This window comes from Solanum pennellii, chromosome 6 (assembly GCF_001406875.1).
Source record: "Solanum pennellii chromosome 6, SPENNV200".
Classification (NCBI taxonomy): domain Eukaryota; kingdom Viridiplantae; phylum Streptophyta; class Magnoliopsida; order Solanales; family Solanaceae; genus Solanum; species Solanum pennellii.
In genome coordinates this window covers 41,929,162-41,944,407 of record NC_028642.1, presented here as the reverse complement: position 1 = coordinate 41,944,407, position 15,246 = coordinate 41,929,162, and the positions used below count along the sequence as shown (strand labels likewise).

Below are 15,246 nucleotides of genomic sequence, written 5' to 3'. Positions count from 1 at the left end.
CACTATCCTCCACCCCACCCCCACCCCAAAAAATAATAATTTAATTTAAAAAAATTAATTTCATAAATTATTTTTTACTCTAGTAAAAATAAAAGATGTCTCTCAAAAACATTTTTCATTCATAAATCAAACACTTAAAATCATTTCCGGAAAATATTTTCTTTTCACCAACAAAATATGAGAAAATAAGTTCAAAACCTACTTGTTTTCCAAGAAAAGATTTTCTAGGAAGACATTTTCAATGAAAAACATTTTCCTCCATACCTAACACACCCTTAATCCAGGTGATGCCAAACCCCATCCTTCTGGTGTGCTCCACAAATATTCCCGATTCAAGTAATCATAAGTTTTCTCTATGTCTAATTGGGTGTAACCAGTGTCCAGAGATTAACATGTAATTAAATTTACTGTCAGCATAATTCATCGTGTAGATTTAACACATTAAATTGCCATCTATTTCTCTGAAGCCTAAAGCTCAAAGATTGTCAAAGAAGCTCACATTCACTATTATAAGGGGACTCCACGAATATGAATAGATAGAGCTGAATAAATTGCATAGTTCAAAGTATGATGGCAGGATTTTCAAGTAATTTTATAATTTTAAATAATCCTGAGTACTCAGCAAGCAAACAATAGAACATGTTTCAATAAAAAAAACTATCAAGACAGACAAGCAATATAGAAGCTTACCTTTTCTCCAGATCTGTGTTTCCATCTTCCACTAGTTTTTCATTCTCCGTGTCACTGCCACTATCTGCTTCAAGGAAATACATCTGAAGCAAATGAATCATCGGTGAATACTTATACCAAGTATAAGAAAACATAGCCCCTAAGGTATCAACAAGGACCATGGTCAAAAGGTACTAACAAGACATTAACAACTTCAACTTACATCTTCTTCATTAACTGTTTATCCAGAAATAATCAATGGAATAGGCTTCGGTCCCAATTCATTTCGATAAATTTTCTGCATTCCATCTGCAACAGCACAAGCTAATGCATCTTGAATTCAGAAGATACCGAGTGAATTATTAATTGTAGGGACTAGGAACTTGGTAATAACAAAATATGACATGCAGACACAATTACCTGATGACTTTCAGATGGGGGATTGAATGAACATCATGGAGGCTCAACCCCCACAGCAGGTATAACAAAAGTCTTGGGCTTCTATCACATGCATTACATATAAAACTGATCAAATATACTAATGCAGATCTGTATTTTCCCTTACCGGAAAGTACATATGCAAAATTGTTCTAGGGTAAGTGATAGGTTTACAATTCAACTACTCGAGATTTAGGACCATAAATAAATATACACAGTTACAATAGTGAAGAAATGGATCGAGAAAGAAGAAGACAAGGAGGTACAAACAATATGCACCAGGGGTCGTTTTGTTGAGAGACAAGTTATGCGAGGACTGTAATGTAAGGATTTTATCTTGGGGAATAGAGTAATACAAGGATTGTAATACATGATTTATATTGTAGGATTAAATATGTGTTCTGTTTAATTTTACAAAATGGATTATATGAAGGTTATTTTGTTCATTTTAGTTGTTTTAATCGTGATTCTATAACATCTTGGTAATGCAACCAAATGAGCTAGTGTCACCACTCAACCCACCTCATCCGCGGACATAGAAAATTATAATAAGACTTCATTCCACAACAGCAGGAAAGTACAGAAAAAACAAACTCAAAAATGAAATCCCAATCTAAACATGCATCATATATTTTGATCAAGATCTTTAGATAGCCTAGAGCATCAATGATGCTAAAAGAAAGGATTTCAAACTGCCGAAATGAAGAATGAGTAAAATATAAAACAATCCAAGTTTGACTTCTTTTTGGATGCCTGATATCTTTTTTTATAAAATTTTGTATCCGTTACAGATCATTGTATCTGCATAATCTAATTTGTCAAATGAAATGGTGAAACTGTGTTGAGCAATGGGAAACTTACTGATCAATTAATCAATCAACTATGCATCACTCACAAAAGATAGTTAGGGTTAGCTCTAATGAGTCTCAACATCCATTTTGCTTATTTAGGTCCATTACCTTCGACGATAATCTTTTATATCCCTTCTCATGCCTTTCTTTCCTTTTTTACTCTCGTCTATCGTTTGAGCAAATAAGCATGCAGAGGATGTGCAAGGAAAAGGTTTATCTCAAAGATGCTTAGTGATTCAATAGACTTAAGACTGATCATTTTTAAATGGACTTCGAAGTAATCATTTTAAGGCAAAAATAGTAGTCCTCATAAAGAACGGCATGCTACATTAATAAAACTTATGGCATGTTCATACAAGGAAAAACTTCAGCTGATCTGAAATATGTTTTTCATGCATAAGGAAACTAAAATTGAAAATGATGTTCCAGATAAGTGGCCCAAAAAGATAAAGAGGAGAAAAGAATTTTAAAATTCAAATACGGGAAGGAGAAAGCAGTGTACCCTTTTGGTTTTGATGACCACACTTGCAACAATGCAATGAAGGATATATAAGAAAAGTCATTTTACTACAAAAGTGAAAAGGAACAAAAAGTCTCTAATTATAAAGACACCTTTATCGTCCCAAATGTCAACCATGCCAGAATCTCCACCAGACGAATCCTAATAACACAAAATTAAGAAGAAATAAACAATGAGGATCTATTAGGGATGTGCACTTAAATGAAAAGATTTTTCTCCCTGTTGAGAGAAGGCCATTGTGGCAAGGAAGAAGCAGCCATAACATCTTGAAATTGGTGAATTGAATATTTAAAATGAAAGAGTGACGAACCTTTTGACCTTGTTGAGCAGTATCATTAGCTATCGGAACTTTACTTTTCTTCTTGGACTTTTTCCCAGTTGAAGAAGGTACAGGTTCAACAAAGGTATTGCTTTGTAGCTTACTATCACATCAAAGTACTTTCTCCCGATGTTTTTCAATTTTCCGTTTGACAGAAAGATCTGGATTATAGACATAAACTTGTCACTTAATCGTTAAAAAAGGGACTTGCCAACAAAAAACAACAGAAGAACAGTAAAGGAAGAAGATGCGCCCATGATGAACATCAACGACAAAATATTCCAGTGATATAGTACTTAAGGTGATTTGTACTGAAGGGGAATCGAACTGATAGGGAGTACTGTAATCGCATACAATAAGGTAAGAGTTCATCTTCACATTATATAATAGAAAATGAAGAAGGGAAGGATGTTTCATAATTAATCTAACCAACTGAAAATAAAGAGACAACCACATAGCATAAGCCCTAATGAACTATTTTCTCTTGTATAAAGTGGACATGCTCCTTTTTAGCCAGGGTCCCAAAGGTATTTAATTTGCTAACTGCCCAAATGGCTCTTTCACTATGGCCAGATTTGCAACAAAACCTCTGCCCTCAATAAGAATATTGTCCTCAATGTTCAAGTCAAGGACAACATGAGTAGCAATGTGCCCATCCCAACCCCACCCCCACCACACCCTATTGTCGGCAAAACAAAGTGTTCTTCATGGCCGAAGAAGAATATGTAACCATGTACATGTGTTGCAGCAATGATATGAATCATGTAAAAATTAGACATGCCTAACACAAGGAAGTAAAAACAGAAGCTTGAAATTCAATTGTAGTAAGATGGAAGGAACTAATGTAGGATCTTTGTCACAAGGCTATTTTGGTTCCTTAACCAACGAAGTTGTAACGTCCGTATGCGCAAAATGCTTAGGAAAACCTGCCACTTATTTGGGATACAGAGTTACTCTGTTAGTGAACCAAAAAATCTTTTCTACTAGTAGCATTGACATCCCTATCCCAGATGTGGTTCAAGGTGGCAACAAAAATCTCAGTAAGTAACTCATTACACAAAAAAACATTAGCAGAAACGATGACAATCCATTAAAAGTATTAGGTTTTCCGTTTATATTCACAACATAGTATCACTACTTCACTACCCACTTGCGGCTGTGTAAGCCAAAAGCATGTTGAAGCAAACCAGTGGCTACATGGGGACAACGAAATGCTGCATAAATATCACTTTCTGGATTTAAAAGGAACACTTTGCGACCAAACACAATGTCAAGCTTATGTCTTTTGCCTTTAGGAAGAAAACTCGGTAGCTTAACCGAGAAAGTTAAGGTGTAGATTCAAGTTGGGTCGTGACAATAAAAGCACTGGACATATTGTCGAGACTCACGGATTTTAGTATTGTATCCCCAACAACTTTAACATGAAAACGTGAATCCAAATAAGAGTTCACGATCACAGCGACCTTGGTATTACTATCATCATAAGCTAAGTCTAGCACTAATGTGATAGTTGAAGCATCTAAAATCTCTGGGTATCAATGAAAGTGGAGTAGAATCGCAGCTTCTCTAGTTGCAGTGAGCGCACATAGCAAATAGAATAAAGCATACGCTTGTTGTTCGCTTGTAGCTTCTTCATTGATTCTTACAGCGCCTTCACTGATTCAAGAGGGTGTTGAATTGAGCTTCAAGCATGGTAAAAGGGTAAAGATGCATGAAGTAGGAACAATGAAAGTACTAATGCAATGGAGTGGAATTGTACTGATAGGGAGAACTGTAGTCCCATACAATGATGCAAGAGTTCATTTTCACAATGTAGGAATAGAAAAAAAGGAGGGAAGTTCCCAAATTAATCTAAGCTCCCTAAAAATGAACTATTTCCTATAAGATATTTCAAAGTAGGGGATATTTCAATAGATAAGTGAGAAGTAGGGGCTTTTTCAATAAATTCGTTAAAATTTTAAACTGTACAATCCTACTCAGTACTCTTTCGCTCTCTTGTTCTATTATGTAGGGGATATTTCAATAGATAAGTGAGAAGTAGGGGCTTTTTCAATAAATTCGTTAAAATTTTAAATTATACAATCCTACTCAGTACTCCTTCACTCTCTTGTTCTATTATGTAATTATCATATTAGTTTCTAGTTTTTCTTCCCTTTTTTTTATGGACTTTGTCCACTCATGAATCTATTATTACTGTTCATCTCTTTCTCTTAGCTTTTGTTCTTAAAAGTAGTCTTCTTTAACCACACCCCGGATTTGGTTATTCATAGTTCTTCTCTAAGAACATTTAGTTTAACCTAACAATGTCCTAGGAATTTACAGGTTAATCCATCGATACTTTTAAGAGGCTAAGAGACTAACCATATACTAAGTAATATAGATTCATGATATATTCATAAATTTATCAAATAATTAACATATCACATGTAATTTACCAAACACACATAATTTACATATATGGAAAGTTTACTAGAAACGTAAATATGAAAACTTACATTCTTTAGAACAGAGTGAAGTTTCCCTTTCGGGAAACCCGAAAAACTTCCAAACTGACTTAACACAAACTTTTAAACAAAGAACTGAAAATATTTATATTTTTTTTATTTTTTTTTAAAAGGTAGTTCTGAAGAGGAAAGAGATTTTGAAGGCTTTGGAATTTGCTGGTTGTGGATTTTTTCGCTCTGCTTTCTTCTTCTGATAATGTCTTCTTATATACACACTTCTGGACTTCAAACTCCGGACTCCAAAATGAAAAAGAATCTTATCTTTTCCGCCGGGTGCGCATTGGGCCCCATCGCACGTGAAATGATTCCCTCTTTTGCATTATTATCAGTCCTTTGTCTAATGTATTGTCTGTTAATACTTATCCCTTATTGAGTACCTATCTATTTTAAAATAAAGTAAAGACGCGTCCCAACAGTTTTTCCACACATGTGTGGTTGNATATATAAAAGGTAGTTCTGAAGAGGAAAGAGATTGAAGACTTTGGAATTTGCTGGTTGTGGATTTTTTCGCTCTACTTTCTTCTTCTGATAATGTCTTCTTATATACACACTTCTGGACTTCAAACTCCGGACTCCAAAATGAAAAAGAATCTTATCTTTTCCGCCGGGTGCGCATTGGGCCCCATCGCACGTGAAATGATTCCCTCTTTTGCATTATTATCAGTCCTTTGTCTGATGTATTGTCTGTTAATACTTATCCCTTATTGAGTGCCTATCTATTTTAAAATAAAGTAAAGACGCGTCCCTACAGTTTTTCCACACATGTGTGGTAGTGAGTAAAGTGGGACTCACATTATTTGACAAAAGAGGCATTCCTCTTTAAAGCAAAACTACTATAATATATATATTATGGACACAGATTTTACATTTATAAAACCTAAATGGTATATAGAAATTGATATTCTTGTATCGATTTTACAGGCAATAAAAGAATTAGATGAAAATCTAAAAAGAAAGATTGTAAAGAAAATTACTTTACAAAATAAAAGAGAAGAAGAAAGATATAATATTATAAATTATAATTTCTTTGATACCTCTGATTATTAATTTTTAGAATAATGAGCATGAAAGAAATTTCAGAAATTTCAGAATTACTAAAAGATCTCATAGAAAGTAATAAACAATTAACCTTACGGTTAAAAATGATAGAAATAGAAATAAAATATATTAAAGAAAATATTTCAGGAAGAAAAACAAATATAATAGAAAAAACAGAAAGATTTGACAAAAGAGTCAGTCATAAATATATTAAAGAATTACTAAACAAAAAATTAGCAAGTGGAAACACTTATCAAAAAGGAAGCATGGATGAAATTTTAATCCAAAAATTTCTTGATAAGCAAAAAGGAAAAGAATTATATGATTTAGAAAATGATCTAGAAACAAATCTAGAATATAATTCTGTAGTGGAAATTAATTCTAAATCAAAAGAAGAAGTTAATAATGAATGAACTTGATGAGCTGGTTTATTCAATGGAAGATCTAAGTCTTTTAGAAGAATTAAATGTATTCATGAATAAAGGGGAAACAGGAGGACCCCAAGGTAAATTTGAAGCATCAACATCAATGAAAGAAGAATGGCAAGAGCCAGAAAATGATGATAAAATTTTTTGCAAATAAAGCAAAAAGGAAAAATGATTTTACAAAAAACTATCATAATAGTGATAAGTCAAGATTTATACCGAATAGACTCTCAACAGGGGATATAGGTGTACAATTTCTTGATCTTGAATGCAAAAGAGATCCAGAAGATAGCTTAGACCTCTGGTCTCAAAATATGCTACTATATTTCCTACGAGGAAAAAGAAATTATACAGAGAAAGAAAAATATATCATTATAATAAACACTTTTATTGGAAAAGTAAATGACTGATTTTCAGGATTAACTGAAGATGCAGAAAATATAATAAAAAATGATACCTTAGAGGGATTAAAAAATTCTATTCAAGAAGGTATAACAAATCTAAAGCAATACATTGCAAATGAATTCTTTGGAGGACAAGGAAATATAAAAGAAAATAAAGAAATGATAAGGACTATTGCTAAAGAGAAATTAGAAAAATTACAAATTTGTAAAATGAGTTATATTCAAGAATACACTTGTGAATTCGAAGAATATTATTATAAAATATTTGATAACGGTAAGGAAATGATGCCTTATCTAGAAAAATACTATAAAAAATTACCAGGTTTCTGGGCTAAATACTTTAGAGAAGAATACGAAAAAGAAAATAAAAAGGGAGATACTCTTGGACAAAGGATAAATTTCCTATGAAATAGACTTGGTCAACTTTGTATGTCCCATAACATACAAAGAAAAGCTAAAAGAATAAATACACAAATTTATTGTAAAGACACCAACGCATCTACTCAATGGGGATGTGATGATAGACTTTACAAAAAAAGAAAACAGATCAAAAAAGGGTTAATAAAAAGAAAAAATTTCTCTAAGCAGAAATATATACCAAAGAAAAAATATTATAAAAATAAAAGAGAATTGTCAAAAACAGAAGATAAATGCAAATGCTACAATTGGGGAGAAGAAGGTCATAAAAGTTACGAATGTAACAAGAAAAGAGTAAAAATCTCAAAAATAGATAGAATAGAAATTGATTCAGATCTCGAATCAGTAAAATCTATAGAAAGTGATGATTTCTTTGAAGAAATTTATGAAGAATGTTCAACCAATTCGGAAGAATCTGACTAAATGAATAAAGAAATACAAGAAAAGGAAAATTCTGTACAAATTTTAGAAACAGATGAGACCATCATGGTTATGCTTTAAAAGCAACCTTTGATGGAGAAACTTTTAAGAAAATCCAAGGATTAAAACTATATCTTAAAATAGAAGATAATCTGCTAAGCAGAATGCAAAGAATGTTTGCAAGAGACAAAATTTCTTATCATGAATATCAAGAAATAGAAAACGTAATAGAAATTACCCAAACAACAGGATAGCATAAATTAAACCTGTTAACAAAACAGATGGTAGATCAAATTCTAAGGAAAATTCCTGAAAGAAAAAGAAAGAAAATGAATTATGTTCATCTAGGTGGAATTCAAATATTAGTTAAATCAACTTTCAAAGAAGGAATAAATTGTCCAATAGTGATAAATTTATCAGATGAAAGATTTATAAATGCAAGAGAAGGAAATCTTGGTATAGTAGAGGGAAACCTAGCATATACAAAACTCCTATTTACATACTATCCAAAATATTGTATATCACTCAAAGATGCTGATTTTAATGACGCTTTGAGTTTACATTTTCAAATCAAAAGAAATGATCTATTTAAACCAGGTAATCATATAATGAGTATATATTACCAAGCATTATACACAGTTACAAATTCAAATTATGGCAAAGTGTATAAAAATAAAGGAATGATCGAAATAGATCAAGAATGTGCAGGAATAGCAAGAATTGTTGAAGCAGAAATTCAACAGGCCCAAATTCCAGATGAATATGAAATTCGATTTGGAAAAACACATGAAATAGGAAGTACTAGTAACCCTAGGCTTTCAATAGAGTATGGAAAAAATTCTATTAGAAAAAGTATATCTAATAGGCATTATTTAAATATTGAAACTCCAAATATTACAAAAATAAAAGGAAGAATATATAATGGAACAGAATGAAAGTATCAAGAGATCTTAATACAAACAGGAGCAACTGCTAACCACGTAAAAGGTATCCTAATAGATGGAATACCGATTTACGAAGGAGAACATTATACCTACAAAACTTTTGAAGGAAATTACTTTAGTTGTAAAAACATGGTAAATTTACCTATACAATTTGATACCATAAGAATAACAGTTCCTTGTTATATTACAAATCACGAAAGTGATCAAGAATTAATTTTAGGAAATTTATTCCTAAACAAATTAGAAGATTACAGCATAGGAAAAAATTGAATAGAAATGTTATATAATGGTGAAACTTGTTTCATACAAAAAGTATAAATGCCAAAAGAAACAATTTTCAAAGTATCAGTTTTCATAGAAATAACTTTCTATGATACCAAATTAACAACTTGTTGTCAAATAGATAATGGATCTAAAGCAAGTCTAGCAAAATCTTTTTTAATAAAGGATTGGGACATAAATAAAACTAACATCTCTATGATAGGAATCACAGGAGATAAAGAAAAACTTTCAAAATCTAAAGAAAAGGTAGAAATAATTTTAGGATCAAAAATTGTTTCTATAAATAAATTATTTGCTTATGATAAACTAGAAACACATTTATTATTAGGAAATGATTTTATACAACAATTTCAAAATTATCATCAGACCTTGTATATGATAAATCTAAAAACTCCTTGTGGACATTATATCAAAATCCCAAGAATACAAAATCCGTATAATCTTGAAAAACATAATGACAATTTTAAAAGAAAATATTTAGAAAATCTAAGAAAAATCACTTGTAAATGTCTTAATCTAGAAAAGATTAAAGAAAATTTACAGAAAACATATGGAGAAAATCCATTAGAAAAATGGGAGCAATATCATGAAAGGGCAACATTGACTCTAAAAGATCCTAGTATAATCATTAGAGTAAGACCCATGCTCTACAACGAAGAAGACAAAATTGAATTCAAAATTCAAATTAAAGAATTACTCAACCTAAAACTAATAAGAATGAGTAAAAGTCCTCATAGTAGCCCAACATTTATGGTAAGAAATAATGCTGAAATCAAAAGAGGAAAAGCTCGCATGGTAATAAACTATAAAGAGCTAAATAAAAACTGCATATTTGATGGCTATTTTATCCCAAATAAAAATAATTTAATTAACCTTGCAAAAGGAAAATCATATTTTTCAAAATTCGACTGTAAAAGTGGATTTTGGAAAATAAAATTAGAAGAAAAATCAGTACAGTTAACTGCTTTTAGTACCCCTAATGGCCATTATGAGTGGTTAGTAATGCCTTTTGGGCTAAAAAATGCACCACAAATTTTCCAAAGAAAAATGGATAAAATATTCTCAGAAAAGAATTTCTTAATAGTCTACATAGATGACATCCTAATATGACCAGAAACATATGAAGAACATTTAAAACATCTGAAGGAATTTTCAGAAATCTGTCTAAAAAATGGAATCGTTTTAAGTCAGAAAAAAGCTGACATAAACAAAAATGAAATAGAATTTTTAGGAATGATTATTTCAAAAAATGGAATTGAACTCCAATCTCATATTGCTAAAAAGATAATAGAATTTCCTGACAAATTAACAACAAAACAAGAAATTCAAAGATTTCTAGGGTGTTTGAATTATTCAGGAGAATTTATTCCAGACTTAGCAAAGAAACGAAATATTCTACAAAAACTAATAAGAAAATCCAATAGACTAGGATGGACAGAAGAACACACAAAGTGTATCAAAAGTCTAAAAGAGGAATGTGCCAAGTTACCAAAACTCAGATTACCAGAAGATAATGATAATCTAATTTTACAAACTGATGCATCCGATTATCATTGGGGAGCATTGTTGCAAACCGATTTAAATGAAATTTGCAGATACACAAGTGGTACTTTTAATGATGCAGAAACAAGGTATTCCACTAATGAAAAGGAATTATTAGCAATTGTTAGAGGAATCAGAAAATTTTCTGTTTTTCTTTTACCTAAACAATTTGTTATTAGAACTGATAATACACAAGTTTCAGGGCTAATATTTAATAAGCTACCTTCCGAACCGCAATACAGAAGGTTGCACAGATGATAGGCATTATTATCATTCTATACATTTTCAATAGAATACATTAAAGGAAATGATAATTTTCTTGCAGATTTCATCTCCAGAAACGTCCAATATGGACAATCAAGCAAAAATCCTGGTAAATAGGATATACGAAAAAATGAAGACAGTGGATGAGTCCATCGATGAAAAAAGCCAAAAGCTTTTCATAATAAGAGACGAGTTATCAAAATTTTCTGAACAATCTCGGATGCTACAATCTGAATTGAAGCAGCTTAGTACCACTCAAGCTGAAAACATGAGAGAATTCTTAATTTTATGTGAACATCTGGACACACGTCTTTCACAGAATTCAAATCTGAAAGGGAATATTAATCCCAAAAAAGTGGCAGGAGATGTCCCACTAGCACTCAGTGCCAAAAACATCTCGATGGTAAGCACGGATATGCCAGTTTTCACATCTAAAGATGAGGAAAAAAGCTGAGCAAATGAAGCAACATGCTCATCTTCAGCCAAAGCTGTAAAAATTATATCTGGGAAACCAGAAAGTAAAACTAACCAAGTTCTGTCAGGAACAAAAGTATTTTCTTCTTTTCAGGTTGGAAAACAACACCCGAAGAAAGAAGAGTATCTTTCTTTTACCAGATACATATATAATCTTCCGGAAGAAAGTGGAGAAACTTACGGTGTTTTAGGAACAACAAGTTTGTTTCCTAGAATATCAATATTTCCTAACGGAATACCAAGTTTTACAGCTCAATTATTCGAGTTTGGATATTTAGATCGTGTTTATACAAGACCCGATCTAAAAGAACTGTCCCATCTACCTTCATAATTGTTCGTGGCAATTAAAAATTTTGCTCAAGGCAATGGAGTTTATTGCAGATTCCATAGCATATCAATGGAGTGTCAAGATTGGCAAGCATATTATCCTACACTCAACTACATTTCAGTTGAGAAAATTAAGACCGGAGTTGATAAAAAACTTCCTCACCTTAATAAAAAATGGATTCAAACTAGAAGGGCATTGGAAATAAAATCCTTATACGCTATTCTAACCAGATTTAACAAAGATGATTGTAGAGTCATCGATCAAGACAGTGATTGGGTCTTAATTACTAAAGGAAAAAATAAGTCCCAAGAACTTAAAGAAAGAATACTGGACATAGAACTTCACAGGCTAGGAGCCACTGAAGAAACATGGAGATTAGCATGCAAAATGCTAGATCATGATCATGCCTGATGTAGCATAAAAACAAAGAAGATGATGTAAGCACTTACGTCAGAAAGCAATCCTTTGAAGAAGGGTCATATCATGTCGACCAATTATTCAAAAGAAGACAATGGAGCACCCATTATATTATCACAAAAGAATCTTTAGGGCCAAGGACTTAAAGAAGGGTCATATCATGTCGACCAATTATTCAAAAGAAGACAATGGAGCATCCATTATCTTATCACAAAAGAATCTTTAGGGCCAAGGACTTAAAGATAATTATGTAATATTTTAGGAAATCCCTGAAATAATTTTCTTTTGTAATAAGTCCCTCCTTATATCTATAAAAGGAGAGGAACTTCATACTGAGAGGATAGACTACATTTTCCGAAAGAAAAACACATCTTAGAAAAATGCTAAGTACCTTGAAAAGTATGAGTTTTAGAAAGTAGTAACTTCTCCCGCCAGGGAAAAGTAATTTCCTTAATGTTGTGAGTATTATATAAAGTATATTATAGTCTGTATGTAAAATTAATGATATGAAATAAACAGTTGGTTTTTATATCCTTCTTCTTAAAACTCCATTAATAGTCGTAAGTGAAGGTTGCGATCTTCAGCCTCAGGGAGGAACAGTAACTAAGTAGCCAAAGACTGAGGTCGTTAGGGTGAAACACTGTTCATAGCCTAAAGGGAGAACTACTGTAGTAGTGATAAAGACTATTAATCGACAAAAGAGAAGAAAGGTATACACGCAAACTTTTTATTAAATTTTATTAATTTTACAAATATACTATATGTACTTATACTTAACTTAGACATTAAGAAAAATTACTTAGTACCTATAGGGAATCAAAAAATATTTGAAAGTCTCATGATAATATCTGATATTAACATATCATGTTGTTCGCATAATACATGCATATATTAGCATAAAAATGAAATTTCTACAAAAATCTTTGCATAGCATAAGAAAAAGAGTTTGGAAGCATAAAAGGGCTTTATTTCATATGGATAAAGCAATTTTCGAAATGGAACAAGTATATAGGCATACTGGTTATCAATATGATGCATTAATATTTTCTATACATGAAATGAAAATGTATAGAATACAAGAATATTTTGAGTATAAAAATGCTTTATCAATTTTAAAAAACTATATAGTTATCAAAACAACGATATATTTTTAAGCAGATAAAAATGCATCCAGATAGTATAGAATGGACAGCTTTTACCTGTCCTGAAGGACATTTTGAATGGTTAGTTATGTCATTTGGGTTAAAAACCGCACCTCCAATTTTTCATAGAAAAATGGATCAAATATTTGGGGAATATAAAAAATTTGTTTTAGTATATGTAGATGATATTTTAGTATTTAGTAAAGATGTAAAAGAACACTTTGGACATTTACAAACAGTTTTTAGATTTTATTAGTAATGGAATAATAATTAGTAAAAAGAAAATAGAATTATGTAAAAACTATATAAACTTTTTAGGAATTACTTTAGGAGAAGGAAAAGTTAATCTACAACTTCATATAGCTAAAAAAGCTCTAGACATGCCAGATAAATTAAATAATTTAAAAGATTTACAAAAATTCTAGGAATAATTAATTATGCAAGACCATTTATTAAGGATTTAAGAAATGTAGCAGGATCATTATACTCTAAGACAGGAACTAAGGGACAAATTTTTTTTAATATTGAAGACATAAAATTAGTACAAAAAATAAAAGAAAAAATAAAAAATATTCCTGATCTTAATATGCCATTAGAATCAGACTATTTAATAATAGAGACAGATTGGAGTTTTGATGGATGGGGTGCAGTATTAAAATCAAGACAACATAAATATAGTTCTAAACAAGAAGAAAAAATATGTGCTTACCAAAGTGGAAAATTCAAAGAAAAAGGTAATAAAGTTAGTATAGATGTTGAAATTTTAGCTGTAATATATGGTTTAAATAGTTTTAGAATTTACATTCTAAATAAACCAGAAATATTAATAAGAACAGATTGTGAAGCTATAGTAAAATTTCATCAGAAAATTAATGATAAAACTAGTAGTCGAAGACGATGGCTAAATTTTTTAGATACTATATCAATTTAGCATTCTATAATTTTAGAGCATATCAAGGAAAATGATAATAGTATTGCAGATCAACTAAGTAGATTATTGATCAAAGTTTAAATTCTAAATTTTACAGAATGAGACCATCCCTCCAAGACAAACGCAAAGGAGTTCAACCTCCAACCCCAGATTGTTCAGACTTATATAAACAGACAATATTATCTAACCTACATTTCAGACCATTAACTAAAATGGATGATAATAAGATAGAAAGACTACAATTTGGACAACATAATTTAATAGTATATGAATCATCTAATTGGACTTTTAGACATCTGCCTATATATCATCTAGACAAACAACAGAAATGTTTAATAGATAATATTTGGATAGCTCATAACAAAAAAGACACTAAATATATAATTGCAGTATTAAATGCCTTAGGATATTACTTTTCTACTAAAAATAAAGAAAATAAGTTTAAATATTATGTTGTCATACATGGTAAGATAAATGGAATTTTTCAAACTTGGATAGAAGTTTTAGAATCTATTAAAGGAGTTTCTAAACCACTTTTTAAAGGATTTAATGATTTTACTGAAGCATTAGATTATGCTAGGGGAGTTTTAGGTCCAAACTATTATATCTCTCCCTCTCTTAAATAGAATCCAGACAAAATTCCTCAATACCAAATTCAAAAAGACACAGACAAAATTATATTTTGTGATCATTGTTCTTCAATGACAGAAGTCTTTAAAAGATTAAATTACAAAAATAAGGTTTTATTACAAGAAAATCTCCAGCTTAAAGAAAGAATTGCAAAAATGGAGAATGATTTGAAGACTAAAAACACTGAGACCAACATACAGGGTTCTCCATCCCCAAGAAAAATGGATGAGATGGGTGAACATTCCCCTCTGAATGTAAATAAATCCATATATATATATATATATATA

General features: G+C 31.0%; 1 pseudogene; it reads right to left on the bottom strand.

Annotated features, from left to right (window-relative positions):
- The window catches only part of LOC107021065, a 73,836-nt pseudogene that overhangs the window by 41,339 nt on the left and 17,251 nt on the right, over window positions 1-15,246 (bottom strand).